The sequence below is a fragment of the Acipenser ruthenus genome, chromosome 22, assembly GCF_902713425.1.
Source record: "Acipenser ruthenus chromosome 22, fAciRut3.2 maternal haplotype, whole genome shotgun sequence".
NCBI classification, from domain to species: Eukaryota; Metazoa; Chordata; class Actinopteri; order Acipenseriformes; family Acipenseridae; genus Acipenser; species Acipenser ruthenus.
In genome coordinates, this window is record NC_081210.1 from 18,630,871 (window position 1) to 18,644,135 (window position 13,265).

General features: G+C 37.4%; 1 long non-coding RNA gene and 3 other non-coding genes across 5 annotated transcripts; all 4 read left to right on the top strand.

The window, feature by feature from the left end:
* The first annotated feature begins 7,291 nt into the window (after positions 1-7,291).
* LOC131699428 (uncharacterized) lies at positions 7,292-10,709 on the top strand. 2 transcript variants are annotated; one of them, XR_009308131.1, is made up of 5 exons: positions 7,292-7,363; positions 7,553-7,742; positions 8,477-8,785; positions 8,938-9,043; positions 9,610-10,709. It is a non-coding gene; the product is annotated as an uncharacterized LOC131699428 (long non-coding RNA). The 2 variants fall into 2 exon arrangements; XR_009308130.1 differs by having other exon boundaries at positions 7,305-7,742.
* A 611-nt stretch (positions 10,710-11,320) lies between these two features.
* On the top strand, positions 11,321-11,435 carry LOC131699540 (U5 spliceosomal RNA). Its single transcript, XR_009308195.1, has one exon. It is a non-coding gene; the product is annotated as a U5 spliceosomal RNA (small nuclear RNA).
* Positions 11,436-12,728: 1,293 nt separating this feature from the next.
* Positions 12,729-12,801, top strand: trnav-cac (transfer RNA valine (anticodon CAC)). The gene has a single exon. It is a non-coding gene; the product is annotated as a tRNA-Val (tRNA).
* A 387-nt stretch (positions 12,802-13,188) lies between these two features.
* trnam-cau (transfer RNA methionine (anticodon CAU)) lies at positions 13,189-13,261 on the top strand. Its single transcript has one exon. It is a non-coding gene; the product is annotated as a tRNA-Met (tRNA).
* The last annotated feature ends 4 nt before the right edge of the window (positions 13,262-13,265 follow it).

The following is a 13,265-nucleotide window of genomic DNA, read 5'->3' on the forward strand; positions in this document are numbered from 1 at the left end:
TTGATGTTCACTTAATCCCACACTCTGTTGAAGTTTTAAAGCCTCAGCCATACACGTATCATAAGCCCCCCTGAATTCTCGAAATAACAAGCTCAGAACGCTGTAGGCAAAACATAATTGATTGTCTCTGTTGTAACATATAATCAGATGCTTGGCTTTTTTCTAATAAGCTCACTTTTCATTAAGGTCTGCAAACATCTCCTAACACCACCTCCTTCTGGACACCTAATAACCTGGCCAATCAACATCAAAGAGTCATCAGCCAAAATTTCATTATGACTTTGAAGGAGAGCTTCAATCTGACTGAGAAAATCGTCTAGACTTAAATAGGCTCCAGTCATTTTTACATACACTGGTATATCTAAGGATCCTGCTCGTAATTCAAGCTGCACTACGTCTGCGGGTCTTAGTGTTCTAGAAACCTCACTCAACATATTCTCTAACGTTTCATGTAACACCGTAAAAACTTCAGCATAGGAATCCAAGTCATACAGATGTGTAAAGTTAAGAGGTTGTTTCAATTCGAAATTGTTAAACATAGGTCTATGTCTACGCTGTACACCTTCCGTACCAATTCTATCACCGTTGCTATCCCTATGGGAGACCTGTAAACCAGAAGGACCAGCCACTTGATCATCATGTAATACACCACCCCCCGGGACTTTTATGCTAAAAGAATCATCATGGCAATCCCCCTCGTTCAAGCCTCCCCCTATTTGTTTTTCCACATCAACTACACTCTCTAGAGTATCATGATTCTCTCTAGACATTTCATGCAGAAGCTTATCCAAAGAGTCAAAATTGATCTGAGTCAATTTAGCATCATTAACAAACCCAGGGCACTGGGAGTTATTGTTGTCTATATTAGTGGAGTTGTCATTTATCGGGGGCCTATCTGTAGAAATTTCATCAATCAGAGCCCTGATTGACGGTAAACTATACGCGTTATAATTTAAATCATTTAATAGTTTGTCTAGATAGTCAAAATTCTCGAAACCATTTAAATTTTGGGGGTGAACATGGGGCAGTCTGACATTGTGGGCTGTAGACATACTATGTGTATGGGAACTTGTTGAAGGATCAGAATTTAAGGTATTTTTAGGAACGAATATAGAATTAACCACAGAATTTGACACAGTATGACTCGGATCAATTGAAACCTTTTTATTTTTTTGAACACCATTCACAGCATCATCATTGTCTGAATCATCAACAGTAATTTCAATGTGTTTCCTTTTACATGTTTTTTTGCGATGTGGTTCCATTGTAGCTCTACAAATACACTGTTATTGTTTTAAGAAACCCAGCGTTTTCAATAGGGTAATTAATGTTTGTATATTCTGAGCCACTTCTGGGTCAGAAACTAGGGCCCTTATAGCAGGATGTCTGTAAATGATCTGCTCTATAGTCAGATGTACATGTTTCAATAGCTCAGCGCTGTGATACCTAGCAGTAGTTGAAGTTGAGGGGAGCGTAGGTTTTAGCCTTTGTGATACTTTGGATACTGTGGGGGTGCCTCTTGATTGTAGCGAAGTATGAAACCTTTCGGAAAATTTACGCAGCCTTTTAGACTTTGGGTCTCTGCTGAAGGATGTGTCGTCCTCTGAAGATTCGCTTTCCACAAGAAGTGTACGTCTAGTGGGCCGTTCTAAATGAAAATATGCCAAAATATACAATCAGACCAAAAATACCTTAACAGATGTTTGAAATATTTAACATACTTAAAAAAAAAAAAAGCTTTATTTTAAATACACTTACTTTTGAGAGGTCTTTTTGCAGATTTTTGAGGTTTATTGGGAGGCTCCAAGGGGTATATGCTAGTATAACCTGGCCCTCCTCCGATGTACAGGCAACGTCGTTCCTTTCGGCTTTTTCAGGATCTTCTAAAATAATATAAATGGTTGAATATGAATGTTTTAACCTAAAAATAATTAATATTATGAAAAAACGATCAAACATATTTTATTAATCTATAAAAACAATACGGTTCATACTTTTAGACAATTCGGAGTCTGACGCTAGGTCGCTGAATGATGTCTTGAAGTACTGTTCCAAAAGCTCAGAATCTTCAATATATTCAGCTTCTAAAAACAGAATGAATCAGTTATGTTTTTAAAAGGAAATCATAATAAAATAAAATAACAATGTCTAACATGTAATATCATTCAAGCACTATATATATCATAAGTACATTTATGTATTTGTTATTAATAAAACAAACAGACAAATATGTCTACTCACTTTCATGCTTTTCTGTTATCACTGAGAAATTATTTAAAAAGTCCTCAGGCACGATTAGATCGCACGGTAGATAAAGGGAAATGCTATGCCCCGGGATTGTATCTGCAATTTAAAAGGAGGTATTTATAGTTAGACCAGAAAAAAAAACCCTCGCGATATTTTGGTTTAGCAAATGAAAAAACTCACCATTCTGACTATCCAAGAAAAATGTCGGGGACAATGGAATGATTGTAGGTGAGAGGGGAATGAGCGTAGGAGGCTGCTCAATTACTTCCTCCTGGTGTGAAATTAAATGTTCTTCAATAAATTCTTGGATATCTATAAAAATGAAAATATATAATTTTAAATAAATAAAATAATAATAATATTAATGACGACATAAAATAAAACACATGCCTTAATTCACCGTGTTAAAGTGTGTATTTATAGTGAACATATAGCAGAGTTACATGCCTCATCTTAACTCTTAAAATAAAACCAGCATCACAGACACGCGGCACCGTGTTCATTCATAAGCAGAAATAAATCGCGTCTCAAACATTTTTTTTTTTACACTACATCTACATTTATCCGCATCTTAAAATCAGACCGGTCACCAAAAAACAAAAAACAAAAAGAAAACACGGTTACGCTGCATCACAGACACAGCACACAGTATTCGTTTATAAACAGAAATTAAACCGCGTATCAAACATTTTTTACACAGAGTTAAAACAGCATTTAAACATTAAACATAGGACCTACCATTTAGAACCTCATTGTTGTGGGTTGATTCTCCGTCCATTTATAGTTGAAGTGGGTCTTTACGGGATAAGGTTCTTGAGAGGAATCGTCCTTTCCAGAAGTGTAATACATAGCTCTGTACGGGGACGATTAATACTCTCAAGATCAGCGGTAAATGCCTTTGTAACCACACGGGGTCCGGATCAGGCTGGATCAGGGGAGATAAACACGACACCTGAACGGTACCTAGACTAGATGGCGCTTCAAATCTACCCACCCCACATCTCTAAAGCAGTTATTCCAAAACCACCCGTCATATTCTCGATATTATGCTGAAATTATGTTTTATTATGCTTAAATCACGTTTTTTTTATGGGTATGCCGTTAATAAACAAGAATTGGTGAAGCATATACCTATACTTGTATGTTTTTATAGTTAAACGTGGGCTTGGTTTTTTTCTATACTCAGTATTACATGCAAAAAATATTCTCATTCGTTTTGTAAACGATTTTATACAATCTGTTTTGTAACACGAATCATTTTAGATACACATAAAGGATCATTAGAACAGGATTGGGTCAATATTCGCCGTTTTTTTTTAAAACATAACGTTGTACTATGTTCACACATGGTTTTAAATCTACAACAGTAAAAGCGCGTTAATGATTTGCACCATCGTCAGAATAGTTTGACCGTGTATGAGAAGCTACTGGAGATTATCCTGATGGGAGGCTATTCAAAAACGGGCAATGATAAAACACTTAAATAGGTTCTCTTATTTTATTTGCAATATAACACAGATTTTTCTCTTATTTTATTTTCTAATCGTTATGCCCCAAACTATATCCCGTTTGAAATACCATGAGGCTTATTGCCCATAGCAGACTAAACGACGCCGCGGTGATCATCGATCCATGTTTCTCAGCGGGGTGCCTTCCTCTAACATACGCTATCTGTACTTTTAATACACAGCGGCGCCAAGCTGAGCCTAACGTGTAAAATTGAATAAAAAATATTTATCCCCTATAGGTATCTCTCTCTCTCTCTCTCTCTCTCTCTCTCTCTCTCTCTCTCTCTCTCTCTCTCTCTCTCTCTCTCTCTCTCTCTCTCTCTCTCTCTCTCTCTCTCTCTCTCTCTCTCTATATATATATATATATATATATATATTCACATTGAGATAATATTGTGCTTTCCAACATCAGCAAACATACAGCCACCCAAAGTCTGATATGTTAAAGAACTAGACTCACGGGTGCCACGATTCTCACCTCACAAATGAATTTCGGTTTTTTCAGACACGCAAAATACCCTACAAAGACCGTAGCACTTATTCCTTAAGACATGATAAACTCTGATTTATTCATTTACATATGTGTTTAATTTTCCTTCATTTGTTTCCTGCAGAATCATTACATTTTGTTTTTATTCAGTTATATTCAATTCCATAAGTTTTACGGGTACAGTGCGAATAACCAAGCTTTGCAATAGCATATATTATACATGTTTGTTTGTTTATAGTTGAACGTAGGCTTAGTTAAATCTACTTTCTTTACGCGGTAATACGGTAAGTCTGTATATTCATTTGAAATAGTCATCGCCGTGTCTATCATGCTGAGACCAAACCTTTAGGCATTACAAATCACACATTTCAAAAGCCTTCTCTGCAGGGGACCTTCCTCTAACAAATAGGTAGCGGTGCTTTTTAATACATCGAGACGCCAGGCTGTTCATAGCGGTGGTTATGTGTCTGTGTCTGCGTGTGGGGCTGTCTCAGTGCCGCTGCTCATGTGCGCGCGCCTGTAAGTGTACCTATAGGAAGTTGTGCGCATGTTCGAAGCCCAAGGAACCGCCCCCTATTTAAGTCACAGAGCGAGTAGCAGTCATTCTTCTGCTAAAGTTTGATGAGTGCGGTTGGCTGCAGTTGGCTGCAGTTGTCTGCGAGGGAGAGAATTCAGACTGTACTTAAGCGGTTGTCCTGTGGAGTTTTTTTAAAACGGTAAGAGAGAGAGAGCTTTTTCAGAAATTGTACTTTGGTAGATTTTTTTTTTTTTTTATAAATATTTAATTTAATATCTGTTTTATTTTGTGATACGCTGTTTTAAACTTTCTTTTTCATTAAGTGTGTGTGTGTGTGTATAAAATGAGATAATAGTGACAATATCTAAAAAATATAAATTATAAAAAGGGGTTATTACATCAGGATATGCAATGTGATTACTGGGTGTAATGTTAGTTTAAATGCTTTCAGGGAATTCTAACTGTAAAGCGTTTTGTCCGGGGAGTTTTGTATATAAAAAAAATGAGATAACAGTGGCAATATCTAAAAAATATAAATTATAATGGGGTTATTACATCAGGATATGCAATGTGATTACTGTGTGTAATGTTTGTTTAAATGCTTTTAAATGGTGAATAAGGCGTTTTCTTTTTTTGGTTTTTCTTTTAGCTTTTAATAACTTCTTTTAAACTTTCTCCTTTTTCATTAAGTGTCTTATGTAAAAAAAAAAAAAAAAAAAAAAAGACTTTAATGTTGTCTGCACAAAGCATAAGTTAACATAAGCATTAATGTTGTATGCACCAAGCAGAAGTTAACATAAGCATTTATAAAAACATGGGTACCCCCTATCCCCTGATTACATAAATAACATATTAAACACTGATTTTTGTACATATCTAATAAAAGACGTGCAATAAGTTTATAGGCAAATATAAGCCTATATTCAATAAGCATATCTGTCTTGTAACAACCATAAAATCCACGGCCCCCTCATTATATATTCATGAATTCATAAATCCACGCCCCTCATTATATATTCATAAGTTCATACCTATAAGGTAAAAAAAAGGTCAAAAGGGTCATAAATTAGACTTTTGACATAAGCTATAGTAATATTACTACTTACATTTACGCTTGCATTTAAAATAAATAAATAAATAATTAACCCACAGGGTTTAAACGTTCGGAAATAAAATGCAACACATAACCCTAACCCTAACCCTAACCCTAACCCTAACCCTAAACTTAATGTATTGAGTTGTGCAGATCTACCAAGAGAAGGCACTAAAGAGCATGAAGCGTTTTATCTGCTTCGGCTCAGTGAATTTTGCGAACCAAATGATTCGGAGGCTTCACTTCCCTTCCCACCATCTTGCACGAATGGTTGAGTGATTGGATGAAAGTGGGGTACAATCGGTTCTACTATACATAAACAACTAAAACACCCACTTCCTTAGTTTGAGCAAAAAGGCTGCAGTCTGTAACGGAGGTTACTGTGAATAACAGGCCCATTTTCCGAACCAACAATACATACCACAGTTCTATTATTTTACAACACAAGGAAGCCCCGCCGAAACAGGACATCAAAAAATTAGTTAAAACTCATAAATGTTCCTCTCCACGGAAATCTTTAGTAAAATACTCTTTTATTGAGATTTTACATTTTTTTTACATTTACACCCATTCGTTTTTTCATTCATTTTACATTTCTTTTAAAGATGACATTCATGCATACAGACATACATTTTGTTTTAAAAGCATTTAAAACACATTTAAAAACACCAAGACAATTGTGCTTTGTACATGGTTAAAACAGACACAGATTAGGCGAAAGATTTATGCGATCTGAAGAGAAACCAGAGTATATTAACATTTGTTAGTGCAGTAAGCAACCTACTCATATTGCTATTGTAACAAGGGACGGTTAGTTTTTTTTATTTTTTTTTATTTATTTATTTTTTTAAAGTTTATTTTTAAACGAGCATTTTAACATCTACGTCTTGAGAAAAACAACCAAAACAGTATACAAGTACTGTGTGCTGACATTTATATTTAAATATGATATTTTAAAAGCATACATTACATAAGAGGAAATTGGATTCTGGCAACGTGCATTATGGGTATGCAAATGTGATTCATCCCTGCTAGCGCGGTTTCCACCCAACAGTATTGCTCAACCCAAGGTATTCGTTTTCCAAGTTACCAAAATACGTTTTACTATCAGATCGCTGTATTTTATGGAGTATGGAGGACTATCCATGGCAAAATTAAAAATAAATACATAGAGAAATAAATAAATAAATAAATAAATGTTGAAATATTGATTTATTGCAACATTTATTTGTTCATGCATTTATTTATTTATTTATTTGTTCATTCATTTATTTATGTATTTATTTATTTATTTATTCATTCATTCTATGCATTTATTTATTTATTTATTTATTTATTTATTTATTTATTCATTCATTCATCTATTCATTTATTTATTTATTCATTCAGTGGGCGGTATCAAGTACACTATTGGCTGTAGGAAGTTTGTTTCTCCCTGCTCCAGGGAACACAATCGATGCCGATGTGGGCTCGCTAGATCACTGTGTGTTGGAAGGCCGTGTATTATTGTGAGCATTTTGTTTTCAGCGCCAGTTGCATTTAGCTAGTAGTTTAATTGTTTTGCTGAGCATTCTCCTTCAATTTGTTCTTAACCGTATTGTGTCTGTTTTAAGTGGGTTAGATTCACAATTTCTGCATGCTATAGTGGTATAGTAATATTTTATAGTTTATATTTTTGTCCCTTTTTTTTTTTCAAGGATTTTTCGCCCCATACAGAGGACCGTCTTCAAAAAGACGAACGTTCCCACTCCAGCGCCGTGTTGGTGTTATTACACTCACAACTTCTGCTGTCTAAAACGGAAAACCATTTCCACGGTGCCGACTAGACAGCAGAAAAAGACGAATTGAATGTAGCAGGACTGGGGGAGAAAAGAATCTCCTTTCAAGGTACGTTTATGCAAATATTCTGTCAAAATGAAACGGTTTATTTAATAGTACATATACTGAACATCACAAGAAACGTATCAGTATTATTACACATTTAATTCGGAAAAAAACGAGGTATATACATGATGGACATTGACAAAATGTCTACTGCTCAGCAACGGTGGCCACACGCTAGTACTTGCCTGTGAATTTCACAGTACCCTGTCCCCTCATAACTATATACAGTACAATGTCAATTGTTAATCAGCACATTACAATCTTACTGCACCTGCTGTAAAACAGAATTTGTCATTCTAGAGAATGTTATCTAAAAAGTTTCTTTCGATGCTCAGTATATATCACGACTCTAAAATCAGATACAAATAAACCTAATGAGACGGTCTATAATAACAAATAACGCGATGTAGAGTTCAATGCAATGTAACCTGTACCTTCGATATTTTAGACTTTTTATTAAACCACTGCTCAATGCTACTGAAATGTCATCAACCACTATTAGTATCATAAAGCTCCCAAAATCCTTTTAGATGCCACTCAAAGTAATTGTCTGGAATTTAGTTTTGGATTGTTTTGCAGTTAGTGATCCATTCAGCTTTGTGTTGATGCTATACAAAAATAAAACCAATAAAAAACCTATGCCGCTTTAGTAGCAGCAAAATACAAGGTTGTGTATCAGTGTGTAAGATGTTCGCTAGATTCACATTTATTACATTTGTGTTCTTTTTTATGTCAAGGTTGTGACAGCAGCTGTGAAGGATTCAGAAGCCAGTTATTCAAATCTTATCCCAAACTGAGTGAAGGTGGTGGATTTGAACAAATGAAGATTTCAGGATCTACGAGAAGCCGGATCTAGGCTGTTATTCCTTGCCCTAATGAGGGGCACTCAGCAAAATATTTAAGGGACCCAGAAACCCAAATTGTCTGCTGCAATTCATTTTGTAGGTTCCTGGACTGTCCTTATCCACTGGGCCCCTGATGAAGTGCCTCTTTTGTGAGAGACTTTTCTTTCTCAGAAATAGTCACAGTGACAGCTGTAGCAGCAGGTATAGAGTTTTTGTTAATGTAATTGGTCAATGTTAAATACAGTACATTAACTATTTTGAAAGGTTTACTTGCAGTAAAATGAAGAAATTTGCATGTAGTGGGTTTCAGGAAATGTTTATGCTAATGTTGTCTTACAATTATTTTTTCTCAGTGAAGAAGACAAAAGCATTATACTGCAATTGGCATTAAGCTGGGATCTTCCAGGGGTGACAGAAGAAAATCGGCATTGGCTAATGGACAAACTCCTCCTTCACGCTGTAAGTAGGTTTGTTTCGTGCATATCCATGTTCGGTTTACTCATTGTACTGGTTAGTTGTGTAATTAATTGATAACCTACAGCAGGGGTGGCCAAATCCAGTCATGGAGAGCCCCTATCCAGCAAATTTGTTCAATAAAAGGGAAACTCTTGTGATTGAGGTCTGAAGAGGGAAGAATTTTTAGTTGAAACAATCACTAAAGGACTTCATTTAACAAATTCACCTGCTTAATTCAGCACATTGAAATTCTGACACACTATACACCTCCCAGGTGTGTTACATTTTATTACATGTTGTTCCCTAATTAAGTTTTGAATGCCTGTGGTAGTGTGTTACTGTTTCAGTGTTTTGATAATGTGATTTACTAATTATATTTCTAATTCTGAAGTTTATATATTTTTTGGTGTTTTGGTCTACAATATAAAACCCAGCTTGTATAGAGCTTTGAGATGAAGCTTGGTATTGAGCCATTTCAATATTGGAATTGAACAAAAATGGCCAATAAGGTTCAGCAAGAGATCCCCTGCCGTTCATTCATTTATCTATTCATTCTTTTTTTCCTCAAGATGATCCTTGAAAGAATCACCTGGCCCACACTGAATGTGGAGGAAGATGATGATGAGGATGACTGTTCTCTTGAGACTAAATGCCGTATCACAGGTGTAAGAAAGAGCGGTGTCGCCTTTAAGAAATGGCGACGCCATTTGAAAGACTACGCAACCCAGGAACCTTAGCACTAATGGGCAAGGCGGGGTTTCTGGGTATAAAGGGAAGTGGAGCAGGACAGCAGGGGGTGATTTGGGGAGCACCGCCGGTTTGTCCTGCTGAATAGTTCCCAGAAGGTTGAGAGTGCATTACGTAGTATTGTAAGGTAAAGTGAACGTTTGGTTTCTTTTTTGAACAAGAGTTGTGTTTTGTTTATACCGTGAGCGTTTTCCTCTTGGTGAGGTAGTCTTTTGTTTTGACAAAGTTTGATTTATTTTATGAAACGTTGGTAGATAAACGCTGCCTCTCGGTAGTTAATTTAAAACAGTTCCGCAGTTTTCGTGACGATTGGGAACCGTCACAACTGCCGTCTATTTGTGTATGTGTGTTTGACTCGGGACTCGGAGGGAAAGCGCGCATTCATGCGCTGCAGGAACAGCGGGCTGTAACAGAGAGAACTGAGGCAGCAGTCTGGTTTTCTGGACGTGCTTTATTGTGACACACATGAACAACAGTACCCACAGGTGGTGTGGACAGTATGGATATTGTGCTTGAACTCGGAGACACTCCCGTGTTTCCGTGAACGACTGGGACGTCAGCTGCAGGGGTCCTTCCCCACAGCCTGGATACAATTCTTTATCAACAGAGCCCTTCTTCTGGGAGGGCCCATTCCATACTTGCTTACGCTTACCTGTGTTACAGCAAGACTCCAGCAGAGGGAGTCTGCGCTATCCTTGCCTGTGTTGCAGAGATACTCCAGCAGAGGGTATCTTCTTTGTTCTTACCTGTGTTGCAGAGATACTCCAGCAGAGGGTGTCTTCTTTGTCCTTACCTGTGTTGCAGAGATACTCCAGCAGAGGGTGTCTTCTTTGTTCTTACCTGTGTTGCAGCAAGACTCCAGCAGAGGGAGTCTGCGCTATCCTTACCTGTGTTGCAGAGACACTCCAGCAGAGGGTGTCTTCTTTGTTCTTACCTGTGTTGCAGCAAGATTCCAGCAGAGGGAGTCTGCGCTATCCTTACCTGTGTTGCAGAGAGACTCCAGCAGAGGGAGTCTGTTCCACCCTTACCAGTGTTGCAGAAATACTCCAGCAGGGGGAAGCCACTTCTGACTTGGAATACAAAGCTACCCCGGCAGGGAAAGCCTACATTGAACTTACCAGCGTACAGAACTACTCCAGCGGAGGGAGGTGGCCTGTACGTAACTGTGGACTGACCCACCTGGGTCGAAGGATCCTTCCTGACACTTACCAGGCTCCTCAGCTAGAGTTTCCTGCTAAGTTCATCCCAGTGGACTCAATTCCACGGGGAAAGGACTTGCACAGGCCTCGGCATGTAATCTAATTTCCTCTTATGTAATGTATGCTTTTAAAATATCATATTTAAATATAAATGTCAGCATACAGTACTTGTATACTGTTTTGGTTGTTTTTCTCAAGACGTAGATGTTAAAATGATCGTTTAAAAAAAAACTTTAAAAAAATAAATAAATAAAAAAATTTTTAAAAAAAACTAACCGTCCCTTGTTACAATAGCAATATGAGTAGGTTGGTTACTGCACTAACAAATGTTAATATACTCTGGTTTCTCTTCAGATCGCATAAATCTTTCGCCTTTTACTAAAGATTTCCGTGGAGAGGAACATTTATGAGTTTTAACTAATTTTTTGATGTCCTGTTTCGGCGGGGCTTCCTTGTGTTGTAAAATAATAGAACTGTGGTATGTATTGTTGGTTCGGAAAATGGGCGTGCTATTCACAGTAACCTCCGTTACAGACTGCAGACTTTTTGCTCAAACTAAGGAAGTGGGTGTTTTAGTTGTTTATGTATAGTAGAACCGATTGTACCCCACTTTCATCCAATCACTCAACCATTCGTGCAAGATGGTGGGAAGGGAAGTGAAGCCTCCGAATCATTTGGTTCGCAAAATTCACTGAGCCGAAGCAGATAAAACGCTTCATGCTCTTTAGTGCCTTCTCTTGGTAGATCTGCACAACTCAATACATTAAGTTTAGGCACAGACCTGCACAACAGCGCCAAAATCATGTTGCGGCGGCAGCAGTATTACATCCGTAGTGGTTTAGCACTACCATAAAGAATGAATGGGAAATGGTTTAGTGCGGTTTAGCTAAACAATTCTCGACAGGGGGGGCCAGTGCAGTCTTCCTGTGAGTACAGAACGGTCGCTTTTCACGCATTCCTCGTTAGTATAGTGGTCAGTATCCCCGCCTGTCACGCGGGAGACCCGGGTTCAATTCCCCGACGGGGAGATTTTTTTTTATTTTATTTTTTTAAAACTTTCCTTAAATATTTTACGCACAAAATGTAGTTGACAATTATTTACCAGATATGGTATATATTCGCTTTTTTATCTATACCTATATACGTAATCCTTACCCGATGTACCATATTTACAGTATTATTCGTTGAGTTTAACTATTTATTATTTGACCTGTGCTTTTGTACATTTCAGAATATCATTTTTATAGACGATTTCTATTGCTAAAACAGTTTGTGCAAGAATACTCTTGTCCTCACTGAAAAAAAAGTGTTTCGTAAAAAAAAAAAAAAAAAAAAATAGAAACATAAAAAACTGACCGTGGAGAGTCACTAAGGGGGCGTGACTATGACGAAAGGGGCAGTTCTGTAAATAGAAAAAGCTAAATACATAAATGTTAACAAACACATTCTTAAAAGTCGGAAGTATGTATGTTAAGCGCCCGTGATAACCACTACACTACCTATTCTGCATCGTTCTGTTTTCAGTCAGTATGTTTTATCTAAAACTCAACTATTTGAAAGTTGAACGCCAAATTAACGCTATTACAACTATATGGGATAAACACAGACATATGGCTTCCCATTGAAAAATATAAACTATTGAAGTGATGATACGCCTGTACTTAGAAAATGAACTAACACGTACATCGCCATCGACCTGTAGCACTTGCTGTGCTCAGTGCTTGAGCGCTGTCTTCCGTGAAGTTTCCGTAGTGTAGTGGTTATCACGTTCGCCTCACACGCGAAAGGTCCACGGTTCGAAACCGGGCGGAAACAGCTTTTTTTTTCTGTATTATTATTTTTCAGTGGTCTCCATGTGTTGCATTTTATTTCCGAACGTTTAAAACCCGCGGGTTAATTATTTATTTATTTTTTTAAATGCAAGCGTAAATGTATCATAGCGACAGAAAGAGAGAGGTTATGGAATATCTAGACTTCAAGGTGGATCTAGCCAATGTTCTGCTTGCTTGCAGAAAACCATTGCAATGAAGACCAGCTGCCACACCAGAGGAAGAGCACACCAATGCCAGCAAAGGTGTTTTTTTCTGAATAAAAAATAGCAGGATCTTCGGGTCTGAGCAAATCTCAAGATCCCTGCTTTGAAACCTTTAGCATTGCATAGATCCCACATTCCTCAATCCTGGAACGGAACACATTTTCAAGGCCTCATTAGCGCAGTAGGTAGCGCGTCAGTCTCATAATCTGAAGGTCGTGAGTTCGATCCTCACACGGGGCAGCAC